Genomic DNA, 19,536 nt, shown 5'->3' on the forward strand with positions numbered 1-19,536 from the left:
GAAGTGTAATTTTACATTTAATAATTAAAAATGTCATTAGTACATTGTCTGATGTAAAACATGCCACCTAATTTTGAATATTGTACTTCATAAAGTTAAATCTTTTTTTTTTAAATAACATCATGCACAAAGGCTATATATTCTTCCTGTTGCTACTACTTTAATGTATTTCTTGTCAAGAGAAATTTACAACAGCAATAGACTTATCTGACCTTGTAATTATATGGCTGATAGCAATCTCTCCAAAACTGGTGGTTATTTATTTCTGTAAGTAATGTGTTCTTCAAGCCTTAGTCTTCTAACATGACACTGCAACATAGAATGTTTTCTTTGACCAGAAATCTGTTTGTGCAAACTATTATGGCAAAGTAGTGAGATTTAAAATGAAATGCCCATTTTGATTATTGGCAGACCATTTCCAGATGGTTTGGATAATTATTTTGTGATTGTTTCCCTGACACTTTCCTGAAGCCTTTAAGTGATAAATGAAAAATGAATCACTTCCTTAGGCTCCACTTTCTGTATCCTGCATTCGGAAACCTTCTGAACTAAAACAAATCTGGTATTCTAGCTCAGTGTTTTTGACTGCTTTCTAATTATTCAGTTTTTAAATGTAGGGAGAGTGGGCAGTAATAGGCCTTTCTATCTGAACACACTAACTGGGAATTCTTGGATATTGAGATTCAGATAAGGGGTATAAATTGCATTGGTTTGCCTTATGAAAATTTTAACATTACTCTACTATTGATTACACTTTCCTTTCAACATAGCACCTTTGCCTGAACTCAAACTGAGAATTTCTTGCAAATATGATATATGATGTATAAAAAGAAACTAAAATAATTCTCAGTAAGAGATTTTCTTCTTCATCTTGTGACTATAGCTACATATGACTCCGTTTCTCTTCCTTCCTAGGATTTAATTAAAATCATCATAATCAAGTGCACATACCTCATATTGGGAAAATCAAATGTATAGTTCAAATAAATCTCATAACATACTTAAAATTTCAGTTCTTTGCATTTTGAGGTGAAGTAACAGAGTGTTATATTGGATAAAGATGGGAGAATGAGAAGTTTGTGAGTTTTATAATGAAAACATTACCTGTGTTCAAAAAATTATTTTACACTCTGCTATTAGACTAGAAAGCACCAGTTACTGAGCTTGTTTGTCACTGTCTGTCATTGTCACTGTCATCCCGTTGCTCTTCTAATTGCTCATTCGGGCACCAGTAACATCTACATTGTGAGACTTGAAGTTACTGTTTTTGGCATATCAACTACACCCCGGGTAGCTTGCCAGGCTCTGCTGTGCAGGCAAGTTACTCTCGGTAGCTTGCCGGCTCTCCCAGAGGGACGGAGGAATCATCCCGGGTCAGCTGTGTGCAAGGCAAACGCCCTACCCGCTGTACCATCTCTCCAGCGCTGGTGTCTGTGGGGGGATTTGTTGTAGTTTGCATTAGTTGGTGGGTTAAAAAATAATTAAACATTAATAATTATTATGATAATGGAGACCATAATAGAATGTTTCGTGCTCCTATATATAATATAGTAGTATGTTTTTAATAAATATCTGTCTCTGACAAAATCATTCTCTTCCAAAAGTATTATTTTTTTCATTCTTGATGATTCTCTATCTTAAAAGAAAGTTTATTTTCTCTTAATCCCTCTTGTTCCATAGCCCCTTTTCAGAGAATTCTTGAGTCCCTTATACATTGTCCTTTCTTTTCTCTTTCCTTATTGTAATCTTTCATCCTACTCAAATAGGTAATCATTCCAAGCACTCCATGGAAACTCTCTAAGAGCATCAACCATCTATATACTGTTAAGTATAATTGCCTCTCTTTCTTTCTTATCTTACTGTCTTTTTGGCATAATTTAACAGTTGTCTACTCCTTAAAATATATGCTTCCTAGGCTAGGAAGAAAAATCAAAAGCTAACTCACATGTCTTGCAGCAAAAGGTCCTGCCTGAGACAGTCCCTGATACTTCAAACTTCCCCAGCACATCACTATGTAAGCTGTTTGTGTGTGTGTGTGTATGTGTGTGTGTGTGTTAGAGAGAGAGAGAGAAAGAGAGATCTGTGAATGTGTGTTTCTAAACCCACACACATCATAATTATGTTCCTGTCTTGTCACTTGCTTATTAATATCAACTACATTTCTGTAACTCCAGATTTTATATTTTTAGGTCTACATTTCTTTTCTTTTCCCTTTCATTTGATTTCTGAAATCTTATATGTAACTGCCAGATATCTTCAGTGAAATATAAGACTGATACCATAAGTAGCATATGATCACAGTAAAATAAATTTTATTTCTCCCGCTGCTTCATGTCAACATTGTCCTCCAGAGAAATTTTTTCTAACAGGAGAACATTATTCTAATTTAATTATTTTCTTCTTTGTTTTTTTTTTCAAATTCACAATCGTAAGGGGCAATGTTATTCATCTCTCTCAGAGTTGTCATATGACTAAACATGTTCTAGCAGATATATTTACTTTTCCACCTATACCTTTTATATTCACACCCCATGACCACACTCCACCTATCCATTTTATACCTGCACGCCCAACATCCATAAACAAAAGATCCATGGGAGTGAAAGATACCATTATACTAGGGTCATCAGCATTATCCACTTCAAGAGAACTCAGTTCTTTTTCATTTTGTTATGACTTAATTGTTCATGTAGATAGTTGGAGAAAAGGTCCAAACTAACTTCCTTTTAGTTTACATGTTAGGTCTACCTAACTAATACCAATCTGTAAACAAGTCAAAAGTTGACATTGCATCCCAGACAGAGAGGGGACCACCAAATAATATAATTGGAGATCCTGCGCAGGAAGTGAGATGCGTGCTGAAAGTAGACTAGAGACTGAACAGGATGACCACTCAATACCCTTATTTGGAACCACAACACCCAAAAGGAAAGAGAGATACCAAATTAGAATGCCCCGCTACAGAGGCGGGGTGGTATGGGGGAGATGGGACTGGGGGGTGGAGGGATATTGGGTTCATGGGTAGTGGAGAATGGACACTGGTGGAGGGATGGGCTCCTAAACATTGCATGAGGGAAAAACAAGCACGAAAATGTGTGAATCTGTAACTGTACCCTCACTGTGACTCACTAATTGAAAAATAAATTAATTTAAAAAAAGTTGACATTAGCTGTTCCTTGAAAATAATCAGTGAAGATAGGACTTTGTGAGTATTCTGTTCAGTGTGTTTCAGGCATACCTTATGCCTCTATCATACAGTGTAAGTCTGAGAATATTGATATATACAAATATAAGAACATAGGATATGCTTACATGGATATTGTTCTATGCATAAAGGGTCACGATGTCTCTGCTTTTACATCAAATCCAATATCCTAAATTCTTATATCCTATACACTGCAAGTGATATAGTTAGTGTAAAGTTCTGAACATTTGACTTTTATGCCTTTAAGCTTTTGATGAATGTCTACTTATAGATAGGAAACATCCATATATATGTATCTATAAAAGCATTATCATTGCTAACCCTTGTATTTTGTTTTTTAATCCGAAACTTTAAATTACATAATCATTTTATTTACTTATAACTTATGTTATTGCATCACTGTTCTATAGTCTCTAGCAAAACGTAACAGAATAAATACGTGAGTTCAACATTAAATGAGTTATTTAGAAATATCTTAATAACAGCTACAATGGTATTTTACTCTTATTAGCTAATATTTAATGACTATATGCCAAGCTACCTGTGGTGTACTTGATATACCAAAAGCAGTAACAACAAGTCTCACAATGGAGACGTTCCTGGTGCCTGCTCGAGCAAATTGATGAACAACAGGACGACAGTACCCTAGATAAATTTTAGAGTGCAAGAGAACAGAATAATAAAAGTAATTTGTTGGTCACACTTGCAGTGCTATATGTGCTATATGTGTGTATACACATAAAACTTGAAGGCAATTGCATACACATGCATTTGCATACACATGCATTTCTTGGTCACACTTGCAGTGCTATATGTGCTATATGTGTGTATACACATAAAAGTTGAAGGCAATTGCATACACATGCATAGATATGTACAGTATGATCAAAATATAATCTTTTAAAAAACTTTTAGATAGTCATTATTCAATGCACTACAGTAATTGATGAAGGGATCAATCTTGGAGTGATAATGGTTGCTGCCACTATTATTCACATCACATTTTTAAAGTGTACCTATACTTCCATTGCTTGTGTTGTCATTAATCCATAGTTTTTTCGCAGGAATTTTTTTCATGCACTTACCCGTTTCATGAGGTCTGATTTAGTTAAAACTAAATGTGGTAATCCCAGATTTCCTTCCCTGGGAGCATCAGAACAGTAAAGTAGTTCACAAAGTGCTAAAAGCAAACAGATGAAAAAGGACTCCATCTGTCATATTGTCACCTCACATGTCACCGCATCTACATTGCAAAATCTCTGCCTAGAGCTTCTCTGGGAGAGATGCTTTTTCATATATGACTAGTCATCATTTGAGACATGACTGGCTGCAAAAGTTTGTGGAAATCTGTTCAATCAATAAGAGGAAAACTCATCATTTCTTTTATCTTCATACAAATTAACAATAAAATTGGTCTATTTTTATCTTTTCAATTTCTTAAACTTCACTTTCGATACTCTATCATCACTTTCCAAACAGGTGAGTTAAATTCTATGTCTGGCTTCAATATACTTCATGATATGACTCTAATCTCGTCATCTTACACTAAAGGCTTTACTGATGCAAAAGTATTGTTCCCCATCTTTGGACCAGGGCATTCTCTCCTGCATCTGTGCTTTGATCACTATTACACCTCTATCTGAGTGTCCCTAACGCTGTAACATGAGATCACGCAAACTGCCCTCCCTGCTCTTTCTGCCTCACAGTGATCACAAGAATTGACTAAAACTATGAGTCTAATTGAAAACTTATTTTTGACCTAACTGGTTGGTAGAAATCTCTAATGTCTTAGTAATGATATTTCAGTAAACGTTTTGCTATGCCTTCTTCTCTTAATGTATAGAACAACTTCAAACTATTATCTTAACATAATTTTTTTCTAACCCTTTATCTAATCTCCTTTAGAATCTATTAAACGATTTTATGTGCAAAAATTTTTTTCATGATAAATCAGTAAGTAAACTAGTCTGGGATTTGATATTCACAACATACTTTCTTATTTTATTAGTATAAATCACACACTTATACAGTTTGTTATTTTTATTAGAACATTAGGAAGCTCATATGAAAAATATTCTTTAAAAATCTAGTATTGCAATACTATGGTATGTAGATTTTGATACTGTAATAGTTCTCCTTGTGTATTGAAAGCCATTATAAAGATGCCTTCCTAATATTGAATTATTTTCCCCCAGCCAGGAGCAAAAAGTTCACATTTGAATTTAATATGCTACCCATCCCCCCTCCCAAAGGGGAATAATTTAAATTTTTTTTAATTTGCAAACAGCATTTTGATTGTTCTCTGTAATCTGTAAAACAGAAGCTGACTCCTTAAACTAGTGTGCACCCACCACTTAAAATGGGAGATTCTTTATTTTACAGAAATGCAGCTTTCAGCCTCGTGAGGGAGAGGGTGACTTGTGAGGTGGGGGCAGGGTGTTAGACGTGGCAAGTTCACAACTGATCATTGAATGGGTCTCAGGTTCCACATTTTTATCCAGCAAGCTTTATGTCGCCTTTTGGATTAGCTGGTCTTATTGGAAGATAGCCGAGAGGACATGGAACTATTTTCTGTACCAGTATAGCATTACAATGATGATGCTGACTCATTAAAGCATGATGTTTAATGAGCATTTATCTCTATCAACATACCAGTCAGCAGACTCATCCTCTTCAGGCGCCATTGAATTTGCAACCCTAAAATAGACAGTTTCAAACATTTGTGAAAACACTTGTACAAAAAGAGACGTAGATTCAGGATTACATAGATTACAGCTAGCCTTAAAATAACTAAAGCTTTAAAAGATCAATAATATATTTTTGCCTCCTTTAAAGAATTCAACTTAAAGACTGAAATTTTTTTCTCATGTGTGCTTCAGATGGATCTTCCTGAACATATTAGTTTAAAAGCAGCCAATATTATTTTTTAGAGCACCGTATTTTAATTTTTCAATATTATAAATTTGGAAATATTTGGTCTATGAAATTTTATCCAGATCCTGTGTATGAGAAAAATGCAACATTTTTTTTCTAATTAGAAAAGAGCTTATGCCCTCTCCTTGCATTCTGAGACTATCTTTATACCTTATATTCCCATATCTATGATTTCCAAATCTACTTCAATGTAACTAAAAATATTTCCAAAGATATCAAAAAACGTGTATATCTTTATCTTACTGTAAGTCAAACATAATTTGATTTCATGCAACCTTTAGAAATGAATATATTTGTCTCTACGAAAGAAAGGACTTAGGTAAGCATCCGAAAAGAAAATTCAAAATAAATTCAATTTCATTGTTTAGTTTGAAACTATGATTTGCATAATAATGTAATGATTTCATAAAATATTTCTGTTTAGTGTCTAATTGGATTATTTCAGATTTATGTCTCACTTTGCAATTTCTTATTTTATTTCAATACTTATGTAATTGTGCTTTATTCCATGAAAAACATGTAGCAGCTAAATTGATATTATATACTGCTCTCATCCCTGTTCATACTTTATTTCATATGCATATTTTTGTTTTTCTTATGTTTTAAGAAAATTTTAGAAAACGATTTTGATAATTATATCTTTTACTAATACCTGAAATTCCTAAAATCAGAATTTCTAATTTATAAAATAAAGTGACAAAACTGTTTGAAAAATTATATTCAAAATTTCTAACAATTACAAAATACTGTTTTGACATACAAAAGCAAAATAATAGAATGATATGCTAATTTATGTAACTCTAGAACATTGGTAAGTTTCAAGATTACCTATGAACATCTTCTTTTAGGTATCAATTAACTGCTCCCCATACTAGTTTTTTAAATTTTTACTGATAAGATGTTTTGATGCAATGCATATGGTTAGATCTAAACCATTTTTATTTTAAGTTACTAAACTAAAACAATAGTTGTCAAAATAAACAACTAAATAAAAAATGAGGCATAATGTGCAGACTAGTGCAATTATCTAATTTTAAATGCTCTATTTTTTTGGTAAATCACAAAGTCCCAAAGCCACTTACAGTGATAGGAAGAGCTAAATGCAGCATCTACACTAGAAATTCCCTTAATAAAGTTTAAAATTTGAACAAAGGAAAATTTATTGACAGGAATACTTTGTGAGATGTGGGTTATCTGAGTACATGGATTTTGTAAGGGATGTAGAATCTGCCCTGCCTACTTGTATTGTATGAGTTTGCTGCAGGTTTATAAGCTAAACAATATAATTTTCTGAGGACCATTTCACCGGGAGCAAAAGCATAAAAAAGGTAGCTTCATATCATCTCATGATGTGAAATTTAAAGAGACAAAGGGACGAATCCGTCATGGCATATTATCATATGGCACCCTTAAATATTCATAGTAAAATAGTCTCCACATTAACTTTTATAATGCTATTCATATTCAAAGTAATTTGTGATATTAACATTATAAAAGCCAAAATAATTTATTCTCAGATTTTTAAACATTTAAAATACTATGGAAATTATTTTTCACACTGTTATCAACCTTTGGGATGGGTTTTAAGTAGTAAATAAATAAACAAATAGGAATACTTAGAGCTCCCTTGTGGAATAAAGTCAGTACAATGGCGTTATGCAGCATTTGAGGTAGTCAAAAATAATGACATTTCATTGTATTGCATTGATCTTGCATACTTTAACTTTGATCTAAAAGAAAATCTTGGCAGGCAATTAACCTACATACAAAGATGTGTGTAATAGGAAGCTCTTTTGAATTGCTAATAGGAAACTTTTTCTTTCCAACAACCCATTGAGGACCTCCTCATTTTTAATGTGAGTTATATCTTCCATAGTTTATTAGCATAAATCTTTCAACTGCCTTGGTGTCTAGTATTGTATCAGTCTTCCATGGAATAAACTGTTTCCCTTTCTGTTTCTTAGGCAATAGGTTCTATTTAATGGAGGAAACAGCTGACAAATCAAGTCATTCTAAAGCATGTCAGCATTTAAATATATCTCTTCACTTATGCACTTACCAAGAATAGTGTTGTAGGGAAACAAATATCAAGAAAGGCCAATCATCAATCAAGAAGTAGAAAGATAAATTGAGTCTACAATTAAATTAAATTTAATAACCCGAGTGTCTAAAAGAGATGTAAGGGGAATATAAACTTCATTGGAAATAGCACCTTAATGTTAATTTTAACAATATCTAGACTTGAAAACATTAAATTCCTCTTTAAATCCTAAAGTTATATTCAGTATAAACAGACTATTTAACAAGAAAATTTAAGTAATAACATTTTTATATCTCTGGTCCAACATCTTTAATCCTCCATTCAAGATTTTCAAAAATCTGAGCATGTCATATTTTTCATTACTTATATCCAAAATATTTACATAAATGAATCTATCTTAGTTAAATGAGTCAATTGGTTTTTTCTTAAGTACAAACATCATTATTTCCATCTTCATTCACTTTTCTTACCAGATGTCTTCAATTCTAAATTGTACCTGTTTATTGTAATTAAGTGCACTGCTTTTTTAATTTATATAATTGTTTATTGTTGGTACTTTCTTTTTTTTAAAGTTTATTGAATCTCCATGAGATAGTTATAAGCTTTCATGTTTGGGTTACAATCACACAATGATCAAACACCCATCCCTCCACCAGTGCACTTTCCCCACCACCAATATCTCCTCTCCTTTCACACCCTCCCCCTGCCTCTATGGCAGACAATATTCCCCATACTCTCTCTCTACATTTGGGCATTGTGGTTTGCAATACAGATACTGAGAGGTTATCATGTTTGGTCCTTTATCTACTTTCAGCACACATCTTCCATCCCAACTGATTCCTCCAGCCATCATTTTCTTAGTGATCCCCTCTCTATTGCGCTGCCTTTTCCCATCCGCTCACGAGGCTGGCTTCCAGCTATGGAGCAGTCTTTCTGACCCTTGTATCTATTGTCCTCGGATGTCAGCCTGATGTTATGTAATCTTGTATACTCCACAAACGACTGCAGTCCTTCTATATCTGTCCGTCTCTTTATGATTCATTTCACTTATTGTTGGTACTTTCCATCCATTACTCCAACTTCCCAATATTTATGGGAAGAGAATGTGTCAAGAATCCTGGCTGCACCATTCAGTGCTCCCTGTTTCTCCAAGTTCATGTCAGATATGATTAGACAATTTACTTTATCTATGTTCATGCTACATAAAAAATATAAGAACACAGCATGAAGTGATAAAGGTTAGGCTAAAGTAAAAATGCAGATTAAAAAATCTAAGTTATGAATCAGAGATGAATTAGAAGTTAGAATTAAATATCAGAAGATGACTATGAAACATGAGAAAATATGGCAATGAGGTTAGAGGGAGCTTTATTATCTAGCAAAAAGCTGGCTTCAATTTGAACATAAATTTGAAGCAATGTGTAAAATTAAATTAGACATGTGTACTCTTTATAATAATATAACATAATAGTTTCATATTATTATAATTACATGTTTATATCACTTATGTACTCTTGAGAGCATGTACATAAAATATCATATAATATTTATTATATAATATATAAGATTATAATATGCATAAGATTATAAAACATATAATATAAGAGTATACTTTAACATATAATATATAATATTCATAGATAAAATCATTAATTTCCACTATATGCAGTAGAGAAGAACTTTATGAATTATTTGAATCTGCAAGTTTGCCTTAAGTTGACAGTGATCAGGAACTCAATGAAAATGTATCAGAGAAGTTAGGTATTACATAAGATGTCAGAGTTAAATGCAATACTATACAGTGACATTAACATACGAGTGATAACTGAATACACATTCAGGATAAGATGGGACAGTTTGATATTTTGAAATTTTAATGGTAGCAAGCATATTGGTGTGTTATGCTATGGAAGACAGAGTTTAATTTCTGTATTTGCTATCATTAATCTAAAATAAGTCTGAAATGAATAGTTTATTGCAGCACATATATCACAGAGGTCTACAGCTTGTCCATTTGATTACTCTATGGGTTGAAGTCTTGCTAATCAAACTCACAGGACACACTTTTTTAGTTGTTCACAAGAGTAAGATGTTAGTTGAAAACTGATTAGATTAGTAAGGCTTCAGCAGGATCATTTTTCTCAGTTTCACTTGTTCTCTCATCCTCCGTCCTTCTAGCTTGGACATCTGAACATGGTCACAGCAGGATTGCAAGAGAGTATGAACAAAAGTGCTCAAAGCTTTTAAAGAATCTGTCTGAGTCACTTACACACTGTCATTTTCATTTTATTAGCAGGAATCAAAGTCCTGATTAGACTTAAGGTGGGAGGATAACCTCCGTTTCTTGATAAAAATGTTATAAAGCCTCATTGCCTAGGACAGGGGCTCAAGGGAGATCACTAATTTTAGCCAGCAACAACTTTATCTGCTAGGACACATAGCAGGAAATGATATATTCTAATAGATTATGTGGGGGACAACTTCAAGGAATAAAAATTGATTCTGAAAACATTGGCAAAATATAAACTAAAATTAGTTATAAACTGTATCTAGAAACAATAGAGTCTTAAAAAATTCCAAGGAGTTATAGAGATAAATATGTATATAGCAAGATAGAGATAAATATGATCATATCTCAGTAGATAATAAGACTTGAACAATGAATGCTGACCACTATATATAAGGGAATTTAGCATACTGCATTGTATGTTTGTATTGCACATTGAAAATGTAAATAAATAGAGAAGGAGAATAAATGTGTGTAATAATGACTCATAGCTTATTTTATGAGAAATAATTCATTGGAATGGTGCTTTAGAAATATGTGCTGACGTTTGGTATGATCGAAAAGCAAAGAGTGCAATCTTAAATATAGTAATTTTGATAGGAAAAGAAAGGAAATACCTTTGTTCTCAATGAAAATAAATTATAAATATAGGAATAAAGATTATATGGACTATTTTGAAAGGAAAAAATAATTATTAGGGATCATGAGTAGATAAAAGGAAATAGAAAACCATTTTTGATGCTGCTCATGATTTATAATGGCACAAAAGGTCGTATCTCTCGGGTTTTGTAAGTGATTTAACAGCTGATACTATAATGTAGTATTCCTTAAACTTTAGTGTGCACCAGAATCACTTGTAAGGCTAGCTAAAATCAAGTTCTCCAAGATGTTCTAGAGTTTTAAAACTTAGTATGTCTAGATATCAAGATATTGCTTTTAAACCCACTGATACAATGCACAGAGTAATGTGTGACTTCTGTGAAACCTGGATATTTAAAATATAAATTCAGACGTACCTAATAATTTGCTTTTTAAAAAACATTCTTCTTACTTATATTATGAATAGCCTCATATGTGCCAATAATTACCAGCAAGTAGTATACAGATAGCATTATTTTTGTTTTGTTTGTGTTTTTTTTATTGTGGGTCCCTGTCCAGTGTTTCTACGCCAGAAAAGTGTTAGGGATCACTCCTGGCAGTGTTCAGGGGATCATGGACCAATGACTGAGCTTTAGCATCTCGCATGCAAACATATGAGGCAGTCCATTGGGCTCTCTTCTGGAACAGCAACAAGAATCTCATATTATTAAGGGAATATCAGTTAAGTATTAATTGAACTTCCACCTAGATTGATAGTATGTTACTAGTAGGAGTCAAGTCTACTCCAGAGTCTTTTTAACTGATCTGACACGAAGAACAAAGGCCTAGGTGAAATGTGCTGGACATTTCTGCAACAATAGTAAACACAACAAATACTCTAATCAATTATTTTTACTTATTTTCATATATCATCTTCACTCACATACCATTGGCTAGAGGGAACCATGTGGCCTAGCTCAAAAGGGTGAGTAAAATGCCATATGTCACTCACAATGAAGTAATGGCAAAAGTTGTTCAATTACAAGTGGGAGTGAAAAAATCAAGACAAATAACCCTGAAAGTTGTCCCTTAATCTCCTATCTTGAGAACATTCCCTGAACCCTTTATACAACAGTTTACTGATATGAAAAGTTTAGATGTTAGATGTATGTGATCTATAAGACCCTATCTCATTCTAGTCTGTTAGTAGTCTGTTTATTGTGATGGTAGATAAGTTGAAAATAGTCTTTGAATTCAAATACTTCAGCATTATTTTTTGACTACAAAGAAATAATATGCACATTTTGTTGAAACCATACATCAGGTCATGAATTTTGGTCTAGCCTAGGTCAAATTTGATCAAATTGCTACTGATTAGCAATACATGATGATATTCTCTTGTAATGTTGAGTACTAGCAATAAGCAGAATTTCGAAGTCAGCCATGCGCTCACAAGAATAAATAACCAATTTTCTATACTGTGTTCCACTTTCAATATAATATCCAATTAACATATGAGATATTCAGTGTGCTATTCAGCAGATTAGTTATAATGAATGCATTTCAATTTACAATATTTTCTGCTTATAGGGGTTTATCAGTACATAAATCACTGTAAATCCAGGAAAACCTACACTCATATGTTTGTAATGTTCTAGTAAATAACATCTAGGAAACATATGAAGAATGTTCCTTAGATATAATTTTTCTGAAATTAATTTATGCCTATGTTGATATAGAGTCTTTGAAGAATGTGAAGAAACATGTATTATCATTGGCCTTTAACACTTAGGGAGATAAGCAATAGCATACATCTCAGATGAGGATACCAAAATGCAGGATTCAAGTTGCTTGTTCATGTTTCCATAGGAAGAAAACAGATGATTCTATTGGCTCTTTTCATTGTACTATGCACCAAAATAGCTTACTAAATTGTGTAAAAGATGTAAAAGCCTATTAGGTGTGAGTGGATTTTTTAAAAATTGCCTATTGCAAATCATTATTTCTGCAAAATATTTACTTATTTTCTAAGCATATAGGTTGTAAAGGCATGAAATATATAATATAGTCAATTAAAAATATGGAATCAATAGGACCCTTTTCTGGTTCATAGCATGATGATGGAGTATTAACATGCCTGTGTAACATGTGCCTCCCTTAAATTGGTTAGGTTTTTGGCACACTAGCCCCATCTGATGTGATAGAAAGAAGAAAAAAAAATAAAATAGGGGAGCAATAAAAAAAACTCTCCCAAAGCAATATCTGATTACCAATATGCCAAATATAATAAATAATATAATTTTATATAGATATTGAAATAGTTGGATATAATTCCTTATGAGTTAGTGTCTTAAAATGTGAATTATTCATGGAAATTATAATAGTTGAGTAGCTTATCTACCTCAGAAGCAGCCGTGGATTTTTCATCATATGGAGTTATGTGCAAGATGAAGATGCAGTATACTTTTGAGGTATTAAAGAACAGAAAGATTTCTTGTGCTGGGGAGGAACCCAGGATTGAGAATGAGGAGGGGAGTGTTTAAGAGGTCTGAACATTTTTTAATTAATTTTTTGTTTTAATTTAAATTTTATTGAATCACCATGTGGAGGGTTACATAGTTCTCAGGATTATGTCAGTTATACAATACTCAAACACCCTTCCCTTCACCAGTGCCCATATTCCATCACCAACCACCCCAGTATACCTCCCGCCCCCTCCCGCCCCCCCAGTCCCCACCCTTGTAAGTGATAATTTTCACTTCGTTTACGCTTTATCTTGGTTACATTCCATGTTTCAACACATAACTCACTACTGTTGCTAGGGTTTCCCCCCAAAAAAGAAAAGACAGTCCTACTGTCAAGGAAGCATTTGATGGCTCTCCATTGCTGAGAATGTAGAGATATTAAGTCCCGCTGTTTGTTACATAACTTTTTTATTTTTTCCCCCCTCGTCCCGAGCTACCGAGTTCATGCCTGTTTAGTAATCACCACACTGCCTGACAAAGGGAAAAAAAACGAAAAAGATGGTTATTTCCCGTCATCAGCCGGCGTGGGGCTCTGGCTTAGTTGGTAGTCTGGTAGAATGTCTGCAAGCAGTTTCTGGAACTAAAAGTAATACGCTGGCAGAGAGATAGTACAGCCAGTCGGGGGTTTGTCTTGCACTCAGTTGGAGCCCCCAGGACTCCATGGAATCCCCTGCGCCTGAGAGGAATGATCCCCAAGCAGAGCCAGGAGTAAGCCCTGAGCACCACCAGGTACATGGGGCCGAGTGATAGTACAGTGGGTAGGGCACAAAAAAAAAGAAAAAAGAAGAACAGAAAGAAACAAACAAAAAAGAACAGAAACAGTAAGTTTGATCAGGAGAGCGACATCGGTGGGGAGAGTCCATATAATATAGAACCACTAAAAATAAGGCATAAATCAGGTTGGGAATTTGCAAGAAGAGAAAGTTTTCAGACTCATTCCTCACTTAAAGATATTTCTAACTGTGCTTATAAACTAAAGTTAACATAACTTCATATCATACACATACATGCATGTATGTCGACATGCATATGTTTGTTAGTTTGAAATTGAATACATATTGTTTTAAGCAATGTAAGCATAAAAGTATATTAAATGTTTTAAGGGGAAAAAAACTAAAAAAGGAAACAAGATTCACTTTCTCTGCAATCAAAAGTATAAGTGAATGTAGGAAGATAAAAAAAAGAGACTAGAGATAGATGTGGGATTGGAGAGACATGGAGAAAATTACCAAAAAGAAACATCAACAATATCCTTCCAATTAGTTATGAATTCACCTTGCCATGTGAACTCAGACAAAAACATTTGTGAAAATGTGGAATTCATTTATATATTTTTGTATTTTCAAATTTGAAAAACTTTCAAGCAAGAACATATTAGCAAAATGTGCTAGCGAACCTTGTTATTCCATATGAATTGCGAGTAAGGAGTATCTGGAGGACGCAAAACATGACCAGTGGTTCTTCGGTCATCCCTCCTAGCTTATGAATTGCAGCTACTATCAAAGTAATATGACATGAAAAGTATAATGAGAAGGATAAGCATGCATGTTGGGCAGAAATTGTATTAGATAAATTGAAATAGTCAATATGGTGTCACTAAAATTAAGTGCTTTATTAAATAGTAACTAGGCACTGGAGAGATAGTACAGTAGATAGGATGCTTGCCTTGGATGCAGCCTAACCCAGGTACAATCTCCAGCATTCTACATGGTATATTGAGCATTGCCGGGAGTAATTACTTAGTGCAGAACCAGGAATAACCCCTGAGCATTGGGGTTATTCCTGGTGTAGCTCAAAAACAAACCAAAACACTCAACCCTCAAATAATGAAATAAAGTATGAAACAATATTTTAAAATAAAATAAGTACAGTTGTATTAATATAAATTTGTTTGCAATAGTGTTTTTGTTCATTCTTCAATTATGTCCCAGAGTATTGCTAAAAACAATTTTCTTATACTAATTGTATAAATTAGATGTCCAATACATCTAATAGCCTTGTTCTCCCTCTTGGAGAATCTGACAAGATACCAAGGGTCTATTGCCCACACAGGAGAGCCTTACAAGCTCCCCATGGTGTATTCATATCCCAAATTCAGTAAAAGATATATACATACCTCTTGGAGAGCCTGGCAGCTACCAAGAGTATCCCGCCCACATGGCAGAGCCTGGCAAGCTACTGGTGGAGTATTCGGTATGCCCAAAACAGTAACAATAGGTCTCATTCCCCTGACCCTGAAAGAGCCTCCAATCATTGGGAAAGACGAGTAAGGAGAGGCTGCTAAAATCTCAGGGCTGAGTGTAATAGAGACATTATTGGTGCATGCTTGAGTAAATCGAAGAACAACAGGATGACAGTGACAGTGACAATTGCATAAATAGAATCACTACCTAAATATACTTGATGTTTCCTCAAAACTATTTGGCAGGACTGAATTTCTTGTGCAATGTTACTCCCTGTCAAAAATTATTGGAGAAAAACTGTTAAATTTTTAATTTCTTGCAAAATACATGTTAGAATAGTGAACTTTTTTAATACCTTTGCAACAGGTTAACTAACATCTTTAAATATAGCTTGACATTTATTTGAAATAGTTGTGTATTTCTTCCTCTTTTTATTAAATTATGGCTGTCACTACATAAAGATTAAAAGTATATTTTCAAAAGGCCACAAATACAATAAGCAGATGTCAAGTGTACTCAGTCATTTGAAAAATGTGCTTTTCTCAGCAGGTTGACTTCTTAATTATCTTACCTTTTGAGAGATCTGCTGTATATTTTACATAATGATCTAATTATATATACTTTATTTTCCTCCTTCGAGCAGTAGGATTGTTGTTGTGTATGTGTGCCTGCCATTAGGTAAATTGGTGTGGAAATGGTAGGCAGAGATTACCTTAGGTCTTTGTCTCCTGTTCTTGATTTCCTTAGAAATAAGTTTTTCATTCATTCATTCTTTACGATCCAGTGCTCTCCTCAATTTCAGATGTTTGAAAAGGAACTCAATCTGCCGTTTAAATACAACCCATCCTGTATTTTCACTTTATCTTAAAGCAAAGTAATAGATTTAAGTAATGGAACATAAGGCATCCGTAAAAGACATGGATGAAAGCGTTAAGGAACAAACTTTTCTGAAACAAGCACAATCACTACTGGGCATAATTTTTACCTTTTTTTGATGATTTGAGTTAAGTAGGTGTAAAAAAATAAAAGCGTGCATGCGGAAGGGTGATGTGATTTGTGTCCACAGGCTTTTGGGGTCTCTCTCTCTCTGTCTCTCTGTCTCTCTGTCTCTCTGTCTCTCTCTCTCTCTCTCTCTCTCTCTCTCTCATTCAGTGTTCTCAAGCCACTGTGTATGGACTGGACTGGAATGACTCCTCCTTTGTGCTCTGCTTCTGTATGTACCGCTGTGCTCTCTTCTGTCTGTCTCTCTACCTCTGACTCTGTCTCTGTAGTCTCTCCTCTGGTCTCTCCCAACCTCTCTCTGTCTGTCATCTCTCCACTGGTTTATTCCTATCTCTCTTCTTCTGATCTCTCTCCGAAGTTCTTCTGCTTCCCTCTCTGAAGCCCCACTCAACTCTCACTTCTGACTCTGACCCTTACTTCTGACTCTGACTCTGACTCTAATTCTCTCTCACTCTCACTTCTGACCCTGTCTCTTACTTCTGACTCTGACCCGGTTCTCTCTCACTCTCACTTTTGACTCTGTCTCTTACTTTTGACTCTTCCCCTTACTTCTAACTCTCACTCGCTTTGTGCTCTTTCTTTCCCCTGCTTCTGGCTCCTATGACTCCCTGATTCCCTTTCGCTTTTTGCTCTGCTTCTGTGTCTTCTCCCCTATTTCTCTTACAGCCTTAGTTTATATAGCAATCACATAGGGTGGTGACACGAAGGTGGGTTGAGCATTAACAAATCAACAAAGAGGGGTAAGAACACTCCTCCAGGAGATTAACAGAATCTTATCTAAGGAGATTACTCCAGATTACTAGGAGATTCGATCAAGGGCGGAGTCCCATACAGGATGTGTTGCTTTCTTCTCTCCTCAGCTAGTATTCCACTTAATTAGTTGTAGTAAATCTACTTCTTATATTTTTAGCAATGTCATTTTGTATGAGCACAGTAAGAGATATATCAGACTTAAAGTTTGGTTCTTCCTGAGGACATTCACTATATATTCCAGACCACAGTCCTTAGGTCAGGTTAGTCTTCCTAACCCCAGCAGGGTCCTAGTCTCGTCATTACTTTTGGATCACGACAGCATTTTTCTATGACCATGCTCTCAACTTATGGTTGAGTATTGTGGCACTTTGGCCTGGCCCATTTCTATGCCAGGGTAGCTCACAGCTTGCTCTGGATCCATTCTGTCCCTCATCGGGACCCTGCTTTTGGGGTGCCAGGAACTAAGTGCAACTGAGTTGAGAAAGCAGACGCCCACGAGTAAATATTATTGGAGTCAATCAACTTCCAAGTTACAAAGCGTAATATTAAATGTTTTCCTGTGTCCATACAGAAAGGACATTGCTTTAAGGTAAAGTAAGTTCTCTGCGGCAAGACTAAAAGGACAAACCCAATGTTATCCTGCCAAGTAAATATGAATATTGTTATAGAGGATATGGTGCTGCTTAGAATCCGCAGTATTGGAGATTATCTGGGACTTTTTCCTGTGCTCAGAGGCCTCTAAGGTCAAACCTGGTACAGCTCCAAGACCTCCAGGGCTATACTCTGCAAAACTCAGAGAACCATATTTTGCTGGGAATGGAACCAGGATCAGTTGCATATAAGGCATGCACCTGTACTATCTCTCCATCTCTGCTTACTTCTATCCTATCTTGAAAATGATTATCTTATATTTTAACTTAATGTGTACCTAGCCTGATTTTCAAACTTAGTAAGAACAGCTATAATTTTAACTAATTAAATAATTTTCAGGAATTAAAATTTCAGTGTTGCTTGAGTCATTTTAAGAATATAAGTGGCATACTTTCTTGTATTAAAAATGCATATTGACAAAGGGTAGGGTGTTTGCCTTGCACTCAGCCGACACAGGTTTGATTCCCAGCATCCCATCCGGTCCCCTGAGCACCGCCAGGGGTAATTCCTGAGTGCATGAGCCAGGAGTAACACCTGTGCATTGCCAGGTGTGACTCCCCAAAAAAGCAAAAAAAAAAAAGCATATTGTCAACCTAGAGTGATAGTATAGGTGTTAAGAAACTTGCTTCGGCCAATGGTTAGCATGGTATCCAGTACCCCTTATGGCCCCTGAGGACTGCCAAGTGTGTCTCCTGAGTACAGAGCTGAGGTACATCTTAAGCTTAACTAACAGGCATCACTACCCCCCCAATATATGTACCACTAACAAGGCATTAGAAATTCATATTCAAAATTAATTAGTTAATTTTCTATTAGAAATTAACTAGAAATACACACATTTATTTAATACCCCTTCAGCCAACAATATCCTCTTGGGACCATAAATAAACAAAATTTAGCAGTGAAATAAGAGATTTTTCTCTGAGAAATTTGTTTGCTGACCCATAGATGGCACAGCAGTGTAAAAAAAATAAAAGAACATGTGTGAGACTTTATTGTTCTTGGAAAATCAAAGCATATCTCATCTCATTCATTTTTGAGAATTATATGAAGTGAGAAAAAAGAAGGTTCAGAAAAGGAAGATGTCAACGTTAATTACTTGTCTTCTGTGGATTTCCGTAGGCCAAATCCAATGATCATCTCTGTTTTTAAACATACTGACAATTACACTTATACTGAAAACTTGATACTTAGTAAGTATTAAGAGCTGTTTTTTTCCAAAAATGTGTGAAAGGAATTTGCAGAGAAAGTGGACCAAAGGGGATATCACACAAGGAAATTACTTCAGTTTTCCATAATGTATGTACTACTTCTGTACGACAAACTAACATTTCTATCTCTGAGGATTTGTGAAGCTTTTTAATTAATTGTTGTAT

General features: G+C 34.6%; 1 protein-coding gene and 1 non-coding gene across 3 annotated transcripts in view; both read left to right on the forward strand.

The window, feature by feature from the left end:
* Positions 1–19,536, forward strand: part of ROBO1 (roundabout guidance receptor 1) — a 1,139,823-nt gene that overhangs the window by 342,456 nt on the left and 777,831 nt on the right. The window lies entirely within an intron of this gene.
* LOC129402620 (small nucleolar RNA U13) lies at positions 13,141–13,244 on the forward strand. Its single transcript, XR_008628735.1, has one exon. It is a non-coding gene; the product is annotated as a small nucleolar RNA U13 (small nucleolar RNA).

Source organism: Sorex araneus, chromosome 2 (genome assembly GCF_027595985.1).
Source record: "Sorex araneus isolate mSorAra2 chromosome 2, mSorAra2.pri, whole genome shotgun sequence".
Classification (NCBI taxonomy): domain Eukaryota; kingdom Metazoa; phylum Chordata; class Mammalia; order Eulipotyphla; family Soricidae; genus Sorex; species Sorex araneus.